This window comes from Mesoplodon mirus, assembly GCF_964341445.2.
Source record: "Mesoplodon mirus genome assembly, chromosome: X".
NCBI classification, from domain to species: Eukaryota; Metazoa; Chordata; class Mammalia; order Artiodactyla; family Ziphiidae; genus Mesoplodon; species Mesoplodon mirus.
This window is the reverse complement of record NC_138981.1, coordinates 112,545,670-112,568,417: the sequence shown is the minus strand read 5'-3', so window position 1 is coordinate 112,568,417 and position 22,748 is coordinate 112,545,670. Positions and strand designations below refer to the sequence as shown.

At 37.8% G+C, this 22,748-nt stretch overlaps 1 pseudogene across 1 annotated transcript; it reads right to left on the bottom strand.

Annotated features, from left to right (window-relative positions):
* Window positions 1-4,644: 4,644 nt before the first annotated feature.
* LOC309796283 (small ribosomal subunit protein uS5-like) lies at window positions 4,645-5,515 on the bottom strand (annotated as a pseudogene). Its single transcript has one exon. The product of its transcript is annotated as a small ribosomal subunit protein uS5-like (transcript).
* Between the last annotated feature and the right edge of the window lie 17,233 nt (window positions 5,516-22,748).

Sequence of the window (22,748 nt, the reverse complement as noted above, 5' to 3'; positions counted from 1 at the left end):
AATTTTACTTATTCTCCTAAGTTCCAGTTCAAACGTTGCTTCCTCTGTAAAGCTCCATCAGATGCTCCCCTCCTCAGGCAGAATTAATCTTCCCCTTAAGTATCTTTGTACTGATCTAACCCTAGTATACGACTCTCTACCACGCTCATCAGTTTCTGCCTTAGGTTGGAGTTATCTATGTACCAGGATGGTCCCGTGACAAAACATTGAGCTCCTTAAAGTGTATTCCCTGAAGTGTCTAGGATGGTGCCTGGAACATTGTTAAACTGAATGGAAGGAGGCTGAATGCTTATTATCAAAGTAGACAACTCCAATTAAAGATAATTAGCCTTGAGAATGGCAGTGTTACCAGCAACTCAATTAATGAGCTCTAATTGCTCTTCCCAGACATGGACATTAACTGGTATACAGCTTTGGGCTGTGACATGCATGGATCTCTTCATTGTTAACTTTAGTTCTGTGAGTTGTTGCTGCTGCCTGAGCAATGCTAGTGCTTTCTCTGCCCCTTCCTCCGAGCTACAGGCATAAGGACTAGGGAGTCCAGAGTGGGGTCCATGCCTTCCCCATTAGACTGGGGGAAACTCCCTGGTGTGGAACAATGCTTTTTTCTTAGGCTGGGGGCTACTTAGAGTGAGTGGACAATGTCTCCCTAGTCATATTGGGAGATCTTTAGAGTAAGGAGACCATTGCTTCTCCATTACACTGGGGATACATCAGGGTAACAACAGTTTCTCCCAACAGACAACCTTCCCCAGAGTGAAGATCATCTCCTGTTAAAAGTTGAAGTCCTCTTACTGTAAAGAAACTGTGTCTCCTCTATTGGAATTGAAGTTCCACCATGTAAGGGACTAAAGTCGAAATGGGAGAACCATCTCTTGGTGATCCCAACCAGTCTCATGGCTTTAAATATCATCTATATGCTGAAGACTTCCAAATTAGTATCTCCTTCCCAAGACCTCTCCCCTAAGCTCCAGACTCCTATCCACCTGTCTAATCTCCTGATTTGATTACTAAAGAGCCTCTAATTGATCTCCCTGCTTCTATTCTTGCCACCCACCTATACTTTCCTTCTCAACAGAGAAGCCAGAATGATCTTTTAAAAATATAAGTCAGATCATGCCACTTTATTCAAAATACTTCTTTGGATCTAAGTATTTTTTATTGTGGTGAAATACACATAACATAAAACTTACCATTAATGATTTTTAGTGCATTCACAGTGTCGTGCAATCATTACCACTATCTAGTTGTAGAATTTTATCACCCCTACAGGAAACCCCATATCCATTAAATAGTCAATCCCCATTCTGCCCTCTAACCAGCCCCTGACAACCACTAATCTGCCTTCCGTGGCTATGGATTTGCCTGTTTTAAACATTTCATATAAATGGAACCATACAATATGTGGCCTTTTGTGTATGGCTTCTTTCACCTATCATGATGTTTTCAAGGTTCATCCATGTTGTAGCATGTACCCATACCTCATTCCTCTCTATGGCTGAGCAATATTCCATTGTATGGCTATACCATATTTTGTTTATCCAGTCATCTGTTGTTGGACATTGGGTTGTTTCCTTTTATGGCTATTATGAATAAGGTTGCTATGAATATTCATATACAAGTATCTATTTGCATTTCTGTTTTCAGTTCTTTGGGGTATGTACATAAAAGTGCTGGGTCATATGGTAATTCTATCTTTAACTTGTTAAGAAACCAACAAACTGTCTTCCACAGTGGCAAGATCTGATTTTCACTCAGAATAAAATTCCATACAATAACCTAAAAGCCCTACATGATCTGATCCACCACCTACTAACTCTCTGACTTTACTCACTCTACTTTAGCCATCCTGGCTTCTCTTGTTGTTCCTCAAACTCACCAGGCACACCCCCACTTCAAAGTCTTTACACTGCTGTCTCCTCTGCCTGGAACATTCTTCCCCAGATATCTCTGTGTGATGCTCCTTCACCTCCTCTAGATTTTTGTTCAAATGTCACCTACTTCTCTAGGTGAAATTACAAACCTAGTCCCACTCCAGCACTCCCTATCCCCTTCCCCTGCTGTATGTATATATCCCTGAAGTCTGCTAGAGGTACCATAACAAAGTACCACAGACTGGGTGGGTTAAAGAGCAGAAACTTATTTTCTCACACTTGTGGAGCCTACAAGTCTGGGAGTAAGCAGGGTTTATTTCTTCTGAAGCCTCTCTCTTTGGCTTATATATGGCTGTCTTCTCCCTGTGTTTTTTACATGGTCTTCCCTTTGTACATGTCTGTGTCCAAATTTCCTCTTCTTATAAGGAAACCAGTCACATTGGATTAGGGCCCACCCTAAAGACCCCAGTTTAACTTAAAACTCTTTGAAGCTCTTATCTACAAATACAGTCACATTCTGAGGCACTGGGGGTTGGGACTTCAATATATGAATTTGAAGGGGACACAGTTCTGTTCATAACACCTGTTTTATATTTTTCCTTAGCACTTATTAATATATAGTAAAACATACTATATATTTTACTTACATATTAAATGTATTCTTTGTTGTCTATTCCCCCAACTAAATATTCATTCATCCAATATATTTTTATTGGGGACCTATATTCCACTGTGCCTAGAATAGTTCCTAGAATATAAGTCCCCAATAGATATATATTGGATGAATGAATATTTCCTTTACCAAACTTAGAGGTTCCTGATGACTGAAACTCCTTAGAGAATAAAAACTATCTCTCCCTCATCACCCAGGCCTTCCTTTCTTCATGGTCAGGAACCACATCTCTTCCCGACTAAGCTGTGATTCTTCTCTCATTAAATACCAAGGGTAGTGTGTTTTGCTTTATATGAAATCATTCATTTCAAGTCCAATGCTAAAAGAAAAAAATCAATGCCTAGTGAATAAATTCTCTTTAATGTGTCATGTTAACAAAACTGTAGATTTATGACCCAACCATTTACCCTCCCTGCTTTGATATTGGGCTTTTGATGCTAATTTGATTCATTTATCTCTTACCAATGTACAAAGACTGCTGAGCACAGGAACTTTTTGGTGCAGTAGGAAAAGTATTGAGCAAAAACTAAATAAAAAATGAGTCCAGGTTCTGCCATTTGTCCCTAACTTTTTGTGCAACCTCACACGACTTCCCCTCTGAAGGACTCTGTTTCCTCAGGTGCAAAAGGAGAGGATAGGGGAAAATTTCTATGTTCCCAATCTTACTGAATGCCACCACATTTACCCAATTGCTTTAGCCAAAATCCTTATTATAACCCTGGATTTCTCTCTTTTCCTCACCCCTTATATCCAATCCATCAGTAAGTCCTGTCCTCTCCATTCTATCTTCTAAAAATATCTCCTATCGGATATATACTTTCTGTTTCTACTACTACTACCTTACTGTAAGCCAACATCATCTCTAACCTGTACTACTACAATAATTTCTTATCTGGTTTACCCACCTGAGTCTTTTTAAATGTCATATCTAAATATAATATTTATGTCACTCTCCTATTTTCAACCAATTATTTCTCCCCATTACTCTCAGGAAAAAGTTCCATAACCTGGTGTCTAAGAATTCTCATGACCTGGCCTCTACCTAACTCTCTAACTTCATGTCCTGCCTCATTCTTCATGCTTCAGTCCTTAAATACTCTCCCCAACTAGGATCCTACTTGCTCCAGTCCCTTAGCCTGGACTTGGATCCTGTTCACAACCCCCACCAGCTACACACTTATACCTCTCCCCTTCATAAGACCACTCTCACTCATCTGACAAGACTCACCTGAGGTGACATCTCACGCTGGAATTTTTCCCTTTATCCTCACTTTACACCAATTGTCTCTCAATTGTGCTTCCACAAAGTTTTGCATCAACTGATAACAACATTATCTCCTTGTACTGTAATTGTTCACTTAGCCACCATTCTCCCCCTGTGAGACAATGAACTCAATGACAGGAATAATGTCTTATTCATCTCGGTGACAATGAACTCAATGACAGGAATAATGTCTTATTCATCTCGGTATCTCCAGTGCCAAGCCCAAGCACCTTACACATAGTAGATACTCAGAAAGTAAGTTGAAAAGAAACTCAAAGTTCCCTTCTAGGATAAGTGGAAATACCCATGAACTTATACATTGGACCAAGTCATAAAAATTTAGTTCAAGTTCCTACTCAGTCACTTCCTGTGTGACTGAAGTGCATCTGTGTGAAATAGATGCTAGTCAATAAGATTTAGTGAGCTCTTACTATGTGCTAGGCACTGTGTTGGGTGTTTTACCCAGAAAAATCTCAATTAATTCTCACAAACAACCCTCTGAGATAGATATTACTATTATTACATTATTACTGTTTTAGAGATGAAGAAACAGATTTCATGTTGATAACTGAACTGATCACGGTCACAGAAGTTGGGATATAGAGTACCAGGGACTCTTTACAAAGAAGTAAGGAGACACAAAGTCATCTGGCCTCCAAGTCGAGGACACTGGTGGTGAGAGACCAATAACAAGTTGTGACCTCTGGGGCAGAGGGGGACAGTGGCTCCAGTAGGCATGAGAGGCTGGCAGCCATCCCCAATACTGCCAGAGCAAACATGGTAACAGTCCAAAGAAAGTGGTAGAGTGGGTGAGGGAAAGAAGGAAGGTTTTGTTTTGTTTTGTTTTTTTAAACTAGCTTCATTCACTTTATTTTTCTTACAGAAAACTATGTGGTGGCTACAGCTGGAGCCTGAGTCCTCTGCACGGAAACTCTGGTGTGGGTCTTTACAAGGTGGTCAGTGAATTCCTGATACAGAGACTTGGTGAACACAGTCTCTTGCCAGAGATCAGGAGTGATATAACTGTAGGTCTTTGAAATGGCATCAAAATTGGCCTTGGCGAAGTTACCCAGCATGGCAGTGCAGCCCCCGGCAGAGGTGTAGCTGCAGTCAATGCCAGCCATCATCAGTAGCTTCTTGGGCACGATGCCAGTGCCCCTGGGGGCAGGGATGAGACGCACCAGCACAGAGCCACAGCGGCCAGTAACCTTGCAGGGGACAGTATGGGACTTGCAGATCTTGCTCCCCCAGTAGCCTCGTCGCAAGGGGGCGATGGAGAGAGAGCTTGGCCAGAATGATGACCCTGTGGATGGCAGTTGCTACCTCTTTAGAGCACTTCAACCAACATGTCCGTTGTAATCCCTGATGGCAACAAATGCCTTGAACCTGGTCCGCTGGCCAGCACGGGTCTGCTTTTGCACAGGCATGATCTTCAAAACTTCATCCTTGAGGGATGCCCCCAAGAAAAAGTCAATGATCTCAGATTCCTTGATGGGCAGAGAAAAGAGATAGATCTCCTCCAGGGACTTGATCTTCATGTCCTTGACCAGGCGGCCCAGCTTGGTGATGGAGAGACATTCCTTGTCCTCGGCCTTGCCTCCACGAGCTCCGCGGCCTCGGCCCCCAGCCCCGACCGCAACCCCGGCGCCGGCCCCAGACGCCGGCCCCGGACGCCACTGCTCTAGGTATTGTGAGGTAGGTCATCAGCTTCTAGTTTTGCCTCCTTTTCCTTTTTTTCCCTTAAAGGGTGTGTGTGTGTGTGTGTACTTGGGGGGTAGGAGGAAGCAGGTGTAACTGGTTGAGTCTAATTGAGTATGACATGTATTTATGGACCATGGGTGGCACTATTTTTTATGTGTGTTGGCTACCAACTGCCTCTCTCCCTGCCCTTTCCTTAGCTCCCTTGAGTCACTCTGCACTTCCTGGGTACCCTGCTCTCCAAAGCCACAAGGGGTCTCCCAAAGAGAACATCTCCAGATTGTCCTTCCCCAGAATGTTTTCAAGAAAAAAGCAAGGGCAATCAACCCTAGGTCTTGGCAAGGATTCACAAGAAAATCCTGCCACTGACATCTGATTTGAGTCTGAGAATATCTTGGGGGGTCATTCACCATCGTACTCTGAGATGAAGCTTTAAGACAGAAGGAAAATAATGGAGGGACTGGGTCCACTGATAATAAAAACTTATAGAATAAAACCCCTTTCTCTAGGAAGAAGCCGCTTCTTTCCAGAATGTCTGAGTTGACAAGCAGAATGTAAGCTGGGGATCGGCACCTATGTGACCTCTTGGGCCAGGCACTCTTAGGCAGAGAACAGCCTGCACAACTTTGTAATGGATCAGATTCCCACAAAGGCTCACTTACCATTCCACAAAATACAGCCATATTTCTCATTTTGGTATCTTTGCACACTCAGTTCTCTCTGCCAAGAATGACCTTTCTCCTCTTCTCAACCTTAAGTTTCTATTTATTAATCAAGCCTCTGCTCAAGTATCCTCTCCTTTGTGAAGACTTCCCTGATCTCCAGGCAGCTAAACAGCTTCTTATTCCTTTGGAGTCTCACGGTGCTGTGCTTAGACTTCTGCTCTAGCAATTTTACACTGTTTTTGATCAAAGTTCTGTCTGCCTTGCTGGATCTCAAACTCCTCAAGGAAAGGTGCCATGGCTAACACAACATTGTATCTTATCCTGGCCCCCCAATCTCACTCTCCCAATCTCACCACTACTTGAACCACACAGGGCCTGGCACACTGTAGGCACTCAGCATATAAGTCACGTTGAACAGATATGGAACAATGTGAGGAACACTTGGTGTCAGGTAATAGGATACAGAAAAAGGAAAATTCCAAAATAAGAATCCAGTTTCCCAAAGCACCGAGCTGATCTCCCTGTGCTATGTGGCTACCTCCCACTAGCTATCTGTTTTACATTTGGTAGTATATATAAGTCCATGCCACTCTCTCACTTCGTCCCAGCTTACCCTTCCCCCTCACCATGTCCTCAAGTTCGGATGGGTTAGGGAGGGTGGGAGGGAGATACAAGAGGGAGGAGATATGGGGATATATGTATATGTATAGCTGATTCACTTTGTTATAAAGAAAAACTAACACACCATTGTAAAGCAATTATACTCCAATAAAGATGTTTAAAAAAAAAGAATCCAGTTTCCCAATAGAGCCTTGAAAAATCTTTGATGTATCAAGCTGATTCCTCTGCTGGCTGATGAAGTCAAATTCTCACAAGCCCCAGAAGTGGCCATTTCAGTTAGCACTGAACAATTTCTTCAGTCTGGCTTTTGGGCAAGCTCTCTACTTCTACCTATAGCACTATTTCCTGACATTCAAAGCCCAATTGCCATATTCCCTCTTGGCCCATAGTTAATGAACACATTTCCTTCCCTGATAGTGGAGCCACTCTGCAGGCCTTGTAATGGTTGGGAATGTTTCACGGTGGTGCTTTCTGGAGATAGTTTCTGGAGGTCACCTTGAGGATGACCTCCTTTCCTGCCATATTCTAAGCTCACTGCTGTGGAGGTAGAATCCATCCTGAGGAGCTCAAGATCTCTGGGAGGCTGGACATGGAAGAAACATGACTGGCCTCCCTGGTCTCCAGCCCCTTCTTTCCAGGTCCATTGTACATTGACATTTAACAAATGGATATAGGGATAACAACTCTACCTACTCATCATGGTCAAGTTAGCTTTTCCAGTATGTTAATCCCTTTCTTTACCTGCTGTTCTATTGACATGAGAAACCCCAAATCACCAGGTGACAGCCATAGCTTTAAGTTTATTAGGAATCTTACAGTGTGCCCTGGTAGACGTATCCAACTTCTAGAAACCAGGCCACCTAGAACCACAGAACTTAAAGTTTTCAAGTGGGTCATTGGAAATGATGGTGAGTGGGGCCACTCCTTCTTCCACCCATTTCCCCCCATATCAATGTAGTCTACCTGTTGGAGATGGAGCACCATATAATGACAATTCGTTCAAGACATAGACTGCTTCATTAAAGGACAGAATCTCCAAATCATAGGCATCATATCTAAGATGTTGCCTTATCTGAGCCTTCAAGAGACTATGCTAGTACTCTTTTAGGCTGGCAGCTTCTGGGTAATGTGACATATGATAGAACCAGTGGATTGCATAGTGACGCACCCATTGTCATTCCTCCTTTGCCGCGAAGTGAATTCATTAATGCAAAGTAGTAATATGCAGGACCTCATGTTGGTAAATCAGACTTTCTTTGAGAACTCAAGCAGTAGAGTTGTCTGATGCACTGAAGGCAAGAAAGGTAAGTCCTTACTCAGGATAAAAGTAAATCTACAGGGCAGGGTGTAATCAACTTGCCACCAAATGTCTGGTTTGTCTCTTCAAGGGAAAGTACCATATTGAGGTTTTAGCATTGGCCTCTGGTACTGAAAGATCAGAAAGATACTCAAGATACCAAGTGGTAGTAGCTAATAAGTCTGGGTAAGAGAGAGCCCATGTTGTTGGTCCAATATGTAGTTTCTATCTCTGATATCATGATTACTCCATTCACAGGTGCATTGTGCAAGTGCTGGTATTCCAAAAACAGAGGCTGGCTGACACCTACTGAGCAAGTCATTCTGTTGACTTGTTTAATGCTTCTTTTTTCAGTGGATGTTCTCTCATGAGCCTTACTGTGAGACATAAAGATCCTCACACTGTGTGCACACCTTTAGGTCCATCCACATGCCTCTCCTTTTGCCTTGACCTTCCAATCTTGCTTCTCCCAACAACTTGACCAACCAGTCAAACTATTCACCACTGCCCAGAAGTCCACATATATGCTTATTTATGTCTCCACCCAAAGTGGATGATTGATCAGCTCTTCAACTTGAAGCATTTTTCCTTACTACTGTATTTCAGAGTTGCCTCAGACTGGGCCTGTAGTGCAGCTGTCATTCATTATTTGTTCACATCAACACAGGAACCAGACTCAGGTTTTTTCCTCCTCTGTCAACCAATCATAGAGAAGGCCTTATGAGGCCACAGATGTGAGCTGAAAGAGAGGCCTTATTGCAACAACAGGGACTGGGGCACTGGTTCATGTAACTTACTCATTCCCTCTGGATATACTCAGATCTAATTCCAAATACACTACTTCTATCATACCATGGATTGCTGCTGTGATGGCCCAATCTTATGACCTGTTAGGTCTGACAGAACCCGGTTCATGAGGGAAGTTCTGGTTGCATAGTCGATTAATGTCCCATGGACAGACACTCATTCATTCTCTACCAGAACCAAATAGCAAATATGCAGTTTCTTTCTAAATGGTATATATTCCTCTGTGGTAGACAGTGTGGACTTACTTCAGAACCCTAGGGGTTTGTGCTTCACCTTTACTGTTCAGGTTCACCAGAGACTCTATATGGCATCTTCACTTACCACAAATATCTCTAGCACCATGGAATCTGCCAGAGGGTTTATCCCAAGAGACAGTGCCACTTGTACTATAACCAGACCTTCCTCAATGACTTTTCTTGCTTTTAGTCCCACTTAACATGTCAAAGTCATCTCATGATGGGTCAGGCCAGTATTCCCAATTACAGTATATGTAGTCTCCAAAATCCAAAAAGACCTACCAAGCACTGTGGTACCTTCTCAGTAGTAAGAGACGCAAGGTACAATAACATGTCCTTTTCAAGGAAGAGGCATGCCTGCATGGCCCAGATAACTTGATCCTTTAAAAATTCACCAAAATGACAAGTCCCTGTGTCCTTATGAGATTTATCTACCACTCTCTGGAGTTTATGAATCCAAAATATTTGCTACTTCCTCTTTATCGGAGCCAAGTAAATTGATATTATCAATATAGTGGACTAGCATGAGATCCTACTGAATTTCCAGACTATCAAATTCTTTTGGGAATATTCTGACAAAGAGCAGGAGAGTTAAAATAGACCTGCATGAAGACCATTAATATAGGCCTCTGTCTATCCAGGTGAATGTGAATAACTTCTCATCCTTCTTTCTGATGGATATTCAAACAAATCCTTTAGCTATATCAAAGTCACATACCAAATACCAGAGGATATATTAATGATCCATTACAGTAAGAACACCATATCTAGTATAGAAGCACAACTAGGGGCTATTTTGTGCTAAGTTTATGTTAGTTCATCCTCATCTGCCAAGATCCATATGATTTTTGCAGGGTGAATTATATGGGATCATAATATGGATTACCACTCCTGCAGGGTTTTGTGTGGACATAGCTTTTCAAATAAGTTGAGTAAATACCTAGGAGCATGATTGCTGGGTTATATGGTGAGATTTTGTTTAGTTTTGTAAGAAACTGCCAAATGTCTTCAAAAGAGGCTGTATCATTTTTCATTCTCATACTTAATGAATGAGAGTTCCTTATATGTGGAACCTAAAAGGGAAAAATTCAGAGAAATTGAGAGTAGAGTGGTGGTTACCAGGGGTTGGGAGTGGGGGAAACAAGGAGATATTGCTCAAAGGGTACAGACTCCCAGTTATAAGATTAACAATGTAGTGACTCTAGCTAATAATACTGTATCATATATATCATATAGTCGAAAGGAGATAGTGAAAATATCTTACAATGTGATAAAGCTATAACTGAGTTATATCCTTGGAGCCTTGTGTGAGCACAGAAGAGGAGCATTTGAATTTGCAGAGGGACAGAAGTGTCATGGAGGATTCCATGGATGAAGTGGCTTTTGAACTGGATTCATTTTACCCTTCCTTTTCCTAACTGCTGGAGATACAACAGTGAGCAACACAGACACAACTGCTGCTCTCTTGGGGCTTATATTCTAGTTAGGTGTGACTCAAATAAGCATAACTAACAATTTTTAATTGCCTTTAATTATAAGAGAGGAAGGGATGGTGAAAACAAGGGAAACATTGCAAAGGCACAGAGATGTAAATGCACATCATGTGTCTGGGGACTCAGAGCCCATCAAGTGTGGCCCCAATATAAGCAGGGTTGGGACTCAGGTAAACTGAGTGAAACATCTAGGGCACAAAAAATTTAAGGAAGCACTCACTCTTAGGTTCATACCTTAGGCAACTCACTCTAGTCCCAGCTTTGAGCACAGGGTTTGTAATGGGGAGTTGGAAGAATTTAGATCAAGACACCAGACTGGGGCCATATTGTGAAAAGTCTTGTAAGCTTTACTAAGAAATTGGAGCTTCAACTTTAGGTAATGGGAAATGATATCTATGCTTTAGAAAGGTCATTTTACAAACTGTGGGAAAAGGAGTAGGGTCAGTATATGACAGGAATCAGATGGCCATTGAAAAGACAACTGCTTTTCTCTATATGTGACACTCATGGCTATTTTTTTTTTTTTTTTTTTTTGCGGTATGCGGGCTTCTCACCGCCGCGGCCTCTCCTGTTGGGGCGCACAGGCTCCGGACGCGCAGGCCCAGCGCCCATGGCCCACGGGCCCAGCCGCTCCGCAGCACGCGGGATCCTCCCGGACGGGGCACGAACCCGCGTCCCCTGCACCGGCAGGCGGACTCCCAACCACTGCGCCACCAGGGAAGCCCACTCATGGCTATTTTTGAGGGCTGAGGGGAAGGAAGGAGATAGTGCAGAGGAAGACATTCAAGAACTGAAATGAGTGAACTCCAGGAGGGCAGGGACAGTTATCAATACTATTTCATCCTCATTTGTGACCCCAGTACCTTTGACAGTGCCTGGAGCATAGGAATAGTTTAATAACTATTTGTGAATGAATACATGAGTAAATGGAAAATATAGGAGCAAGATCCCTCAGGATCTTGGAGAGACGAGATTTTCAGGGTAGGAATTTCTCTTATAAAGGAGAGGGACACCCCTTTCTTGGGAGGAGAGGCTAACACAAAGGTGATAACTCTCTGCCAGGAGATTGCACTGTGAAGACAAATGTAATGCCAATGGTCTTCTTAGGGGATGTAGCAATAATAAAACTGAGGACTGGAAGACAGTGAAGCAAGATATGCATGGCCTTGGGTCAGTGGTAGGGTGACTTGAGTGACAAAGTCTCCAAGGGTTTTCCATGGGCCAGGGAAGCTCCCAAGCTATTGAATTGTTGTGATTTTCAAAGACTCTAAAGAAGCTGTATATAAAAATCAATATCTCAAATCCTCTCTCTCTCTTTCACACACACACACACACACACACACGAGAGAACCACAGTCAACTTACGATGGTCGGGAAAGCTTTTCCCTGAGGATTATTTATGCCAAGTTTGAAGAAAGGCAGTTGAGTAGTGAAACTCAAAAAGTTTCTTGTTCTACCCAGGGAAAAATAATCAAACAGAGCTAATGAGCTACAATGGAACTGACAATTTAAAAAGAACATTTTTATGGGAAGAAGAAACAAGATGGTTCACCTGGTATTCCCAACAAATACATTGTTATGTAAAGTCTGCGAGGGTACTCAGATATTTTGAGATGAAACAACACTGGAAAGACCAAAAGTTAGACTAAGGAGATGGTCTTTGGATGGCATAGTCATACCAAGCTGTTAAGAGGTTGTTGAGATCATTTGGGAGACACCCTCAGCCCTTCAGGAGCATTTCAGGGCTAAGGCAAGCTCCTCTTGCCATTTATAAATGTCCTACATTGGACAGTTGGAGCTCAAAGTTGATCATTTATGAGTCATTTTATAGACTGTGTCCAAAATACACCACTCAGCAAGATGTTAATAGATATGCCATGAAAAAGAGATTCTCTGGTCTAGTAAGTGTGGAAAATACTGGGCTATATGCAATTAATCTGTATGCTTTATTGCAGTATGTTTCAAAACCTTTAATATAGTCAATGGATACTATATCCAAGAAGGAGATAAAGTTTGCTGTTTCCCCAGTTATTTAACCCAGAATACCTGACTAGTGTTTTACAGACTATCATTTGGGAAACATTGTTCTAAAGCATGATTCCTGGAAGGCTATTGATAAAATGCAAATAGAACACTTAGGGGAAAGTAATACATTAACTATTAGCACCCACTTTCATATTTGATGACAACATGTTCCTGGAGGGATAGAGTATCAGAAATATATGTTGTTCTCAGAAAGCTCACAGTCTATTGGTGACAGAGAAGAAAGAATGAAATACACAATAAATATTATGGTAAGGAATTACATATGCTATAAGATGGTGGTGTCTTGGATGATGGTGGTGGCGGTGAAAAGGGAAAGAAATTGACAGATTTGGGAACTATTTTAGAGGTAAGATCAATAGAACTTAGTAATGGATTGAAGAATGCAGGGTGAAGAAAAGGAGAAAGTGAAAAAATGACCCTAAGTTGTTTGATTTTGCAACCACAACGGTGACGATGTCAATCACTGTGACAGAGAGTGGAAAGGGGAGAGGGTTGTGGGAAGACAATGAGTTTAACCTGTGGGAATTCTAAAGGCAGTTATTTTCAGGATCACCCTACATGGCTGTTATTACTCTCTGCTATATGGTAATATGAACCAGTTCTCATGAGAGATGTCACATTAAAGATTCTGTCTAAGTCATTTATCCTCTTACTTATTTCTATGGTAGCTTAATTGATTAACTGAAATACCAGACATGGCCTACAGCAGTTAGGACTTCACAGACAAAACAGAGCTATTCACAGAATAACGTTGTTTCTGATCAAATATAGGAGATAACCAGATTAATGGATTAAAATTAACATTTATAAAATGTTTCACATTAAATGGGTGAAAATACAGCAGATTGTATGTAGTTTTTTAAAAATTTCTATTTACTCAATCAACCAATATTTACTGTGTGTCCAGTAACTGCCTAGTTCAATACTGAATTACACAAATATGAATCAGTCAAAGTTCTTTCTATTGAATTGTTCAGAGTCTTGGAGTAGATGGGTGTCACAGACATGTAAAATTAAATGAAATAAAGTTTTAGAGGTTTTGTGATAAGAGGCCATAATGGACTTAGTAAGGGAACATTGGTGGAAATATGTCATTCTAGTTGAGGATGGGCAAAGAACTTGACACAAACTCATTCTTGCACAATAGAAAAGATGTTTTCCAAGTGGACAAAATAGTGAGATGGAACACAAGAAAGACATTCCAGAAAAAAAGAACATTATTGCAAAGACATAGATGTTTAAAATATGTCTTGCAGGTAATAAGAAGCAATTTAAGGATTTTAAGCAAAGAAGTAATAAGTCAAATTTATGATTTATAACGATAACCCTGGCAATTATATGGAGGGCAAATCAGACAGAACAAGGCTCTTCCTGAGGGCCCTGAGGGCAAGAAAGCAATTAAAAGCTTCTGAAAGAGTTCAAATAGGAGATAATGGAGCAGTATCTGTGGGGATGGAGAGGAGAAAGATCAAAGAGATGTCAAAAAGGTAGAACTTACTGACTTTCTTCATGTGCTATGGACATCAAGAATGGAGTCTAAACTTAATGCTCTTATTTTTTTCTACATGAACAACTTAATTGATAGTACTTCTTTCAGTAAGATGGGAAGATTGGCAGGGGGAAGTTTGGGGTGGAAGATGATGATTTAATTTTAACATGAATGTGAAGTATCAGAGAGATGTGAAGATACTCATTACACATTTAGATATATGAGCCTGGATTCACATGAAAGGTCTAGCTGGAAATATATTTAAGAGTTGACAATGTGTATGTGGTATTTGATTACGAGGAATAGAAGGACTTCTGCTTCCTAGTAGGGTGGACAAGCACCCTTGTCAAAAACACTACATTTAAAAAAATGGATAAAACACTAATGCACACATAAAGATGAATAAAGACAAAGAAAGCATGATGAACATAATGAAACATGACCTCTTTGTCATGCATAGAACAACTCCAACCAAAAATGGCAGGGTTCATTTGCTTTTCATGGGTATAGGGAGCATTTAACAAAATTGATCATATGTTTCACAACACAGAAAGCCTCAACACGCTTATAAAGACTGAAATCATTCAAAACATCTTCTTGACTTCAGTGGAAGGAGCCTAGAAACCAGCAATAAAACAATAAATAAAATATATTTTACATTATTAAATAATCAAAGGATCAAAGATAAAATCACAAGTAAAAGTAGAAAATATTTCAAAGTGAAATAAAATAAATACAATGAATATGTCAAATTTTGTGGTAAGCAGCTTTAACAGACATTAGTAGAATACGTGTATGTGTGTGTATATATATATATATATATTCTCATATTACAATCGAGGAAACACTGAAAATCAATTTTTAAGTTTACATTACAAGAAGCTAGAAAAATAATGGTAAAGTTTAACCTTAGACTATTATAAGGAAGAAAATAACAAATATCTGGTTATAAATCAATTTAATTTTAAAAATATAAAATAGAGAAAAACGAAAGGGACAAAACTGTGTTCTTTGAAAAGCTGAATAAAATTGATAAAATGTCTAGTAAGATTGGTTAAGAAAAGGGGAAAACAGAAATTAGTAATATCGGGAAAAAAGGCATATTGCAAGAGATCCTAAAGATATTTAAAACTAATGAGGTTATTGTGAACAAATGTATGCAATTAAATTTAAAATTTAGAGAAAAAAAGCAAATTGCTTGAAAATATGATTTACTGAAGCTGAAAAAATAATGCACAGGAAATATGAATAATCCAATATCTGTAAAGAAATTTACTCTATTACTTAAAACTTTCCCATAACAAAACCCCGGGCCCAGCATTTAAGAAAGAAATAGCATTAATTTTGCAAAATTCATACACATAACTGAATAAGAAGAAAGACATCTCAAATATTTTTTAAGAAACCAACAAAACTTTGATTCCAAAATCTGATCAGGACATTGAAAGAAAGAAAAATTACAGACAAATCTCTTTCATGAATATAGACGTTAAAAAAACCTTACTAAACATTTAACATTTCAAATCTAGCAATAAATAAAACAATAGAATATATCACAATCAGGTGATCTTCATTCTGGGTATCCAAGGGTGGTTTATCATTCAAAAATCATTCAATGTATTTCATCACATTACCAAAGTTAAAAAGAGAAAATCAGAACCATATTAATAGAGGCAGAAATGGTATTTGACAAAATTTAAAACATGCTTATGGTAAACGTTTATAGCAAAATAGGAATGAAAGGCAACTTGCTCATTCTAAGAAAAAACATTCCAAAAAGACTCCAGCAAACATTACATTCAATGGCAAAAATGAAATATTTTACCATCACTATTAAAAAAAAAAAAACACCAGGGATGACTTCTATTATCACCTTTAATCAAGTTTGTACTGCAGGTCCAAACTAGTACAATAAAACAAGAAAAAGAAATGAAAGTCATAAGGATGAGAAAGGTTGAAATAAAATTTTCATTATTTACACACGAGATTGGATACTTAATGAAACCAAGGAATTTATGAACACACTCTTAGAATTAACTGAATTTAGCAAGTCAGGATACAAAACTCAATTTTATTTATTTCAGCAACAAACATTTAAATTAAAAAGGAAATTTTATCATCCTGAACAACATGGATACTCCTTCCCAGCAACCTTCCTGTGCCATTTGTTCACTTCACACAGGCGCCATCACACACAGCTGCTACCTGGGAGGGGTGCACCTTGGCCATCCTATTTCATCCTACTTTCATGCCACCCACCACAATTTTTCTTCTAAAGTTACTTCCCCCACCTCAAGCTCGTTTGACAGATGTGTATACCCACTTCCTGCTTTAATTTTCTTCTTGGTATTTATTACTATCTGATTTGCTTGTTTGTTTATAATGTCCCCACCATTAAAATAAAGTCTCCATTATAATATAAATATACAAATGTAATATAACATAAGTATATAAATATATTATATATAAGTATATTACATTGTAAAAATATAAATATATATTATCAATAAATATAAAATATAATATAAAAAATTGAAAAGGAAATTTAACGACATGGTGATACAGTTCTGTGTCCACTTAGCTAGGTTCTAGTCTCCAATTATTCAAATATTAATCTATATGTTGCTGTGAATGTATTTTGTAAATATGATATATAGTTGACTCGAAGCAAAAAGAGATTATCCTAAATATGGGTGGTCCTGATTGAGTTTGTTGAAAGACCATAAGAGCAGAGAGAGAGAGAGAGAGAGAGAGAGAGAGAGAATAGCTTATGTGAAATGGGGGCAAGTCTGAAATCTACTGGGCAGATTAAACACATTTAAACTGGTTCCATTCCTCTGATGAAACCTTGACGGATACAGACTTTGCTTACAATTGTATAAGAAATCAAATGCCTAGATACAGATATGAAAATGTGAAAGACTTTTATACTGAATATTAAAATCACATTTTGAGAAAACATTTAAAGACATAAGTAAATGGATATATTATGGATCAGAAGACTATTGTTAGGCCATAAATTCTCCCCTAATTATAATAATATATAGATTCAACACAATCCCAATGAAAATCCCAGTATGTTTTTGGAAAATATACTAGGCAATCCTGAAATTCATAAGGAAATGCAAAGGGCCAAAAATAATTGAGATTTTGTAGAAGATGTGGAAAGAGGTGGAAATAACTACCAGATAAGAATACTTATTATAAAAAGACAGTAATCCAGGAGCTGTAGTATCGGCAAAAGGTTAAACAAACTAATTATTGGAACAAAATCTGAAGTCCAGAATCAGACGCATACGTATATGATGATCTGATTTATGACAAGAAGAAACTGCAGTACTTTGAAGAAAAGATGGTATGTTTAATAAATAGTTCTGAGTCAAGTGAATATCCATATGGAAAAAAATCACCTTTGGAGAGACTTCCAGAATGGTAGTTTAAGGAACACAGTGGACACTATTCTCAGCAAAACAACCATTTACCTACAGAAAACTATTTTTAAAAACATTTAAACATTTAGAATGTAGAATGGGGATATATGTATATGTATAGCTGATTCAATTTATTATAAAGCAGAAACTAACACACCATTGTAAAGCAATTATACTCCAATAAAGATGTTAAAAAAAAGAATAAAGAAAATCACAAAAGACCATCACCCTCACTCTACAAATGAGAACAAGCTGGATAACATACAAAAGTATAGTGTTTTTCTAATCCCATCAGAGATTTGAGGCTGCAAAGGATTAGAAGAAAAAGAACTATTTTTGCAGAAAATGATAAGCCATTCCTGAGAGATTCATGGTCTTTTTATCCCTAGAAGAATGCCATGGATAGTGGTAAGGAGAGAGCAGCCAAACTTCTTAAAGAAACATTAAATGTCCCAGGTTGACTGGTGTGACATTTTAGATTCCCAAGGAATCTCATTCAATTAGTTAATTTTTACCCACCTACAAACTACTTCACAAAGCCTTCACTAAATGCATGGGAGTAACACACTAAAATCTAAAACTGACAGAGATATCCCACATCAAGTTGTGTTGTGCATGAAAACTGTTTTTCTGTACATTCATAACAGAAAAACTGTTATGAATCACTGCAGGTCTTCTATGAATTTAAGTCAGAGGCTGATGAAAGCCAACAGTGGGTCAGGGTAGTTGAAAGACATCTCTCAGCAACAATCCAAATCTTCAACTAATACAAGATAGCAGCTAAAGTAGTTCTTTGAAAATGGGGAGAGGCAGGGGGAGGGCGTAAGACATCAGTATAAAGTGGTATCTCCTGAAGCACAGAAACCCAGAGGGGAGACAGGATTGGAGACCTAAGAGAACTAATCAGAGGACCAAATAGCTGACATCCAAGCTCTGAAAGAGAGAGAAATCCTCTATAGTTCTTGAAGTGAGCAGCAGGCTGTAGAGCACAAAGCAATCTTCACAGTCCCATCTGTGCTTAGATCCTAAACTCTGATATAGGGGAATCTTAAGTATACATTGCTAAGTGAAAGAAGCCAATCTTAAAAGGCTACATACATACTGTATGATTCCAACTATGTATATGACATTCTGAAAGGCAAAACTATAGAGGCAATTAAAAGATCAGTGCTTGACAGGAGTTCTGGGGGAGGAAGGAAGGGATGAATAATCAGAGCGTTATAACAGGAGTTTTAGGGCAATAAAACTATTCCTCTGTATGATACTGTAATGACAAATACACTTATAATGTCAACACTAAGAGCAAACCATGGACTTTATTTAATAATAATGTATCAATATTGGCTCATGCTTTGTAACAAGTGTACCACAGTTATGCAAGATATTAAATACAGGGGAAGTTGGGGGTATTGAGGAGTATATGGAATCTATGTACTTTTCCTCACTTTTTCTTGTAAACTTAAACTGAAAAAAAAACCACATAAAGTCTATCAATTAAGCAAAAACATATAAAAATGCAGTGAAAGCAGTAGCGGGAAATTGAGAGCTGTATAATGCACAATAAAAAAGATGAAAATTTTCAAATAAACAGCCTTACCTTCCACCTTCAGACACTGGAAAAAGAAAGGTAAATTAAACCCAAAGTAAATAGAAGGAAAGGATAAATAAGGATTAGAGCAGAAATTAATCATAAATAGAAAAAAGTGGAGAAAAATAAAGCCACCCAAAGTTGGTTCTTTGTGAAGATCAACAAAATCAACAAACATTTAGCTAGGATGACCAAGAAAAAAGACTCAAATTACTAAAGTAAATAATAAGAGAGGCACTATTACTACCAACCTTATAGAAATAAAAAAGGATTATAAAATAACAGTATGAACAACAAATTAGATAAGACAAAATGGACAAATGCCTAGAAAAACACAAACTATTGAAAATGACTGAAGAAGAAATAGAAAATATGTGTAGAGAAGTAGGGAGATTAAATTAGTCATCAATAACTTGTCATAAATAAAAGCCCAAGACTGAATGGCTTCACTGGTAAGTGCCATAAAATTTCTTTAAAGTGAAAAAAAATCTTTTTAAAGAATTAGCACCAATCCTTCTCAAAATCTTCTAAAAAATAGAAGATAATCACTTCTTTTCAATTAATACTGAGATCAATATTTCACTGATATTATTAAAATCGTAAAAACACATTAGACTACAGCCCAATATCATTTATGATATATACACTAATACAAAATTCTCAACAAAATACCAGCAGAGTGAATCCAGAAACATACAAAGAAATGAGTATGCAACATGACTAAGTTGAATTTATCCTAGCAATGAAAGTTTAGTTTGATTCCAAAAGTTAATCAATGTAATATAGCACATTTACAGAATAAAAGACAAAAAACCTCAGATATCTCAATAGATGAACAAAAAGCATGTGACAAAGTATCACACTCATTCACGATAACAACATTCAAAAAACTACAAAGAGAAAGGAATATATTCAAGCTGATAAAGGGCATCTATGAAAAACCCCAGCTAATGCCATACTTAATGGTGAAAGACTATAAATTTTCACCCTAGGATCAGGAACAAGACAGGATTTTCATCCTCACCACATCTACACAACACCAAACTGGAGGTACAAGCTAGGGCAATTAGACAAGAAAATGAAATAAAATGTATCCAGATAGGAAAGTAAGAAGTAAAGTTATCTCTATATGTAGATAATATTATATTATATATAGAAGGTTTTAAGTAATCTACACAAAAATAATCTATTAAAGCTAGTAAATGAGTTGAGCCTGTTCATAAGAGAAAAGATGAATACACAAATATCACATGTATTTCTATACACTAGAACCATCTGAAAATTAAATTAAGAATTCAATTTCATTTACAATAGTGCCAAAAGGAAGAAAATACATAGGAATAAATTTGAACAAAAAAGTGCAAGACTTGTACATTGTAAACTAGAAAATATTGCCAAAAGAAATTAAAGGTCTAAATAAATGGAAATATATTCCACATTCATGACTAGGAAGACATAATGTTAATATCAATAGACAGATTCAACACAATCCTTGTCAAAATTCCAACAGTTTGATTTTCAGAATTTTACCATCTCATCATAAAATTTAAATGGAAATGCAAGCCAAAACAATCTTTTTTAAATTTAATTTATTTTTGTATACAGCAGGTTCTTATTAGTTATCCATTTTATACCAAAACAATCTTGACAAAGTAGAGCTAAGTTGGACAACTCACAATTCCCATTTTCAAAACATACTATAAAGCTACAATACCCAAAAGAGTGTGGTTCTTGTATAAAGATAGATATATTGATCAATAGGATAAAATTGAGTCCAGAAATAAACTCTACCTCCATGGTCAATTGATTTTGACAAGGATACCAAGACAGGATAATGGGCACAGAATATTCTCTTCAACAAATGCTGTTCAGATAACCAAATATCCACATGCAAAAGAATGAAGTTAGACCCTTACCTCACATCATACACAAACATTAACTCAAAATGGATCATATACATAAACATAAGAGTTAAAACTATAAAACTCTTAGAAGAAAGTCTTCATGATTTTGGTATTAGCAGATGGTTTCTTTAATATGAAAATAAAGCACAAAGGACAAAAGATAAAACAGACAAATCAGATTTCAACAAAATTTAAAACTTTTGTACTGTGAAGTATATAATCAAACAAATGAAAAGCCAGCCCACAGGATGGGAGAAAATACTTAAAATTACACTTTTTATAGGAGAATTATACCTAGTATTTATAAAGACTACTTAAATCCCAATATTTAAAACATAAAATAATATAAGTTAAACAAACTTTAAATATACATTTCTTTAAAGAAAATACACAAATGACAAGTAAACACACGAAAAAAATGTCATGAAGAACCTAGGGGTAAGAGGGGAATAAAGACGCAGACCTACTAGAGAATGGACTTGAGGATATGGGGAGGGGGATGGGTAAGCTGAGACGAAGTGAGAGAGTGACACTGACATATATACACTACCAAACGTAAAATAGCTAGCTAGTGGGAAGCAGCCGCATAGCACAGGGAGATCAGCTCGGTGCTTCGTGACCACCTAGAGGGGTGTGATAGGGAGGGTGGGAGATGCAAGAGGGAAGAGATATGGGGATATATGTATATGTATAGCTGATTCACTTTGTTATAAAGCAGAAACTAACACACCGTTTTAAAGCTATTATACTCCAGTAAAGATGTTAAAGAAAAAAAATACATTAATCAACCTTGAAAACATTTTGTGAAGTAAAAGAATCTAGTGACAAAAGGCCACATATCTTAAGATTCCTTTTATAGAAAATGTCTACAATAGGTAAATTTATAAGACAGAATTTAGATTAGTGATTGCCTATGGCTGGGGGCTAAGGAGAAGTGGGGAGTGACTGCAACTGCGTATGACTTTTCTTTTAAGGGGAGGTAAATGTTTTAAATTAGGTAGTGTTGTTGGTCTCACAAGTTTATTAAAATAGTAAACCATTGAATGCATGCACTAAACAACTTTAAACCGGTTTGTTTTATGGCATGTGAAATATGTCAATAAAGCTATACTTAAAAATTAAAGAAAGGAAAGATGGGCATATTAATATCAGACATGTAAACTTCAAAACAAGCAATATTTAGATAGATAAAAAGGACCATTACATAATTATGAAGGGGCTAATTCACCAAATAAACAACAATTCTAAATGTGCGTGCACCTAAAACAGAGCTTTAAAATAGAGGAAACAAATATAAAACTTACAAAGAAATAAACAAATCCACATTTGTAATTAGAGATTTCAACACTCCTTCTACAGTACTTGATACATCAAGTGCAGAGAAATAAATATGTATATAAATTACTTGAGCGATACTATTAATCAACTTGTCTTCATCGATATATAGAAAATACATCACCGAACAACTGTAGAATAAACATTGTGTTCATGTGCACATGCAACATTTGCCAAGATTTAACATGTTTCTAGGTTATAAAACAAACGTCAACAAATTTAAGGAATTGGAGTCAGATAAAGGATGTTCTATGACCATGCAGATTTAAATTATGCATAAGTAATGGAAAGATGTCTAGAAACTCCCTAAATAGTGTGAAATTAATA